The following is a 2,435-nucleotide window of genomic DNA, read 5'->3' as shown; positions in this document are numbered from 1 at the left end:
CTCAATAACTCAATCTTACTTTCTCCACTCCTATTTTCCCCACTTCTCCTTGATTTTGCTTTTAATCTTTATGCTCCTAAATTTGTTAGTGCTAAGTTAAAGCTGCATCGTTCAAAAGCCAAACTGGTGGCCAGACTAAGCATTTTCAGGAGACAAATATTCTCATTCATTCACTTAATAAATAATTACTAAATGTCATCTATTTGCCAAGCACAAGTCTAGTTACCAGGGATAAAATAATAAAACAATCAAGATCTCTGCTCTCATGACACTTATACACTGAAGGGGGAGGTGAGAGTCAATAAATAAGTATACAACTAAGACCAGGCATGGTAGTTCAGACCTGTAATACCGCACTTCGGGAGGCGGAGGCTGGAAGATCCCTTCAACCTAGGAGTTCAAGACCAGTCTGGGCAACACAGTGAGACAACGTCTCTACTAAAGATTTAAAAAATTAGCTAGGTGTAGTGGCACGTGCCTGTAGTCCTATCTACTCAGGAGGGTGAGGCAGGAGAATAGCTTGAGCCCAGGAGGTGGAGGCTGCAGAGAGCTGTGATTGCGCCACTGCACTCCAGCCTGGGTGACAGAGCAAGACTTTGTCTAAAAAAAAAAAAAAAAAAAGAAGAAAAGTAAACAATAATGAATATAATACACAGTGATGTGATAGAAATGGAGATGGGAAGCTACTTTGTAACTTTGTAATAAGTGTTCAGAGAAAACCTCTCTGAGGTGACCTTTAAACTGAGATTTGAATGCCAAAAAGGAACCAGCCCTGTGAAGATCTGGTGGAAGAGTATTTCATGGAGAGAGAAGAGGAAGACATGCTAAGACTAAGACCTTAAAGCAAAAAGAGCTTTATGTGTTAAAGAAACAGCAGCTTGGCTGGGCAAGGTGGGTCACACCTATAATCCCAGCACTTTGGGAAGCCGAGGGCAACACAGTGAGACATTCTTTTTTTTTTTTTTTTGAGACAGTCTCACTCTGTCACCCAGGCTGGAGTGCAGTGGCGCGATCTCTATCTTGGCTCACCATAACCTCCGCCTCCTGGGTTCAAGCAATTCTTCTGTCTCAACATCCCGAGTAGCTGGAATTACAGGTGCACACCACCACACCCGGCTATTTGTTGTATTTTAGTAGAGACTGAGTTTCACCATGTTAGCCAGGCTGGTCTCGAACTCCTGACCTCAAGTGATCCACACCTGCCTCAGCCTCCCAAAGTGCTGGGATTACAGGCGTGAGCCACCACGCCTGGCCCAACTCTGTCAAAAGAAAGAAGAAAAAAAGGAAAGAAAGGAAAGAAAGAAAGGAAGGAAGAAAGGGAGGGAGGGAGGGAGAGACAGAGAAAGAAAGAAAAAGAAAGAAAAGAAAAGAGAAAAGAAAAGAAAGAGTAGTAACATCAGTCTGGAGGGAGTGGAATGAAAGAGGTAAAAGGTAATGAGCGATGAAGTCAGAAGGTAGCCAGGGACTAAGATCATATTGGGATTTGCAGGCCAGAGTAAGGAGTTTGGATTTTAAGTGTCATGGGAAAACATAGGGGAAGGGGGAAAGGTTAGAGAGAGGAGCAATACCACCTGATTTGTGTTTGAAGATCATGTTAGCTGCGGTGCAGAGACAAGAATGTTAGAGGTCAAGGAGCGGCAAGAAACCAAATAAAAGGCTGTTGCAGAAGTCCAGAAGAGGGATGACTGTAGCCTGCACTAGGCCTAGGGTGTAGAGGTGGAAAATGATTGGATTCGTGCAATGTTTTGGAGTTAGACAGAGCAGGCCGTGATAAAAGAATTGGATGTAGGGAAAAGGGAAGAGGAACCAAAAATGACTTCTAAGTTTTTGGCTGCAAATAGGAAAAACGAAAGGAATGGTCGGAATGACACTTACTCAATCCCACCTCCCTGGAACAGATGAGGCCAGATCAGGAGAGGAATATGTCCAAACCAGTGGGACGTTACAGGCTCCGAGTTATTTCCTAGGTTCCTAGGAAAGAAGGGCAGGGGAGCAGCTTCTGACCCCACCCAGTTGAACCATCCCAGCGCTTCCCAAGGATCCCCGGGGCGAAACTGGCTACGGAAAACCCGACCGCAGTCACACCTTGCAGGATAGTCCCACCCTCAAAAGTTAAAAAATTCTCTTAGCCCCCATTTCGCGCGGTGCTTAAAAGTACCTCCTCATCTAAAACACTCTACCTGTAGCCGCACACGCCTCTGACGACCGAATGCCGCCTCCGGAATTCAAAGCTGACTCCACCCCACGCATGCGCTTCTGCGCAGACCCAGGGGGCGGCTGGGCGGAGCAACGCACTCATCTGAAGCCTGATTGGCTAGAGGTGGCGGGTGGCTCGGTGGCGGGAGGTGGCGCGCGCGACGACGCTGGCGTAGACCCAATTACGGAGAGCGGCTTGCCCCACCCACCTGGGCCAGTGAGGAGCGCAGCGAGTGGGC

The 2,435-nt window shown here is 47.1% G+C and overlaps 1 protein-coding gene across 1 annotated transcript in view; it reads right to left on the bottom strand.

Annotated features, from left to right (window-relative positions):
- The window catches only part of CENPI (centromere protein I), a 68,494-nt gene extending 66,285 nt beyond the window's left edge, over positions 1–2,209 (bottom strand). Inside the window, exons 1-2 of the mRNA XM_032757273.2 lie at positions 2,181–2,209; positions 1,876–1,971 (exon numbers count right to left, since the gene is read on the bottom strand). The gene's annotated coding sequence lies outside the window, so the exon portion shown is untranslated. The remainder of the gene's footprint in view (positions 1–1,875; positions 1,972–2,180) is intronic.
- Positions 2,210–2,435: the final 226 nt, after the last annotated feature.

Source organism: Hylobates moloch, unplaced genomic scaffold (assembly GCF_009828535.3).
Source record: "Hylobates moloch isolate HMO894 unplaced genomic scaffold, HMol_V3 SCAFFOLD_7, whole genome shotgun sequence".
Classification (NCBI taxonomy): Eukaryota; Metazoa; Chordata; class Mammalia; order Primates; family Hylobatidae; genus Hylobates; species Hylobates moloch.
This window is presented reverse-complemented; position numbering and strand designations above follow the sequence as displayed.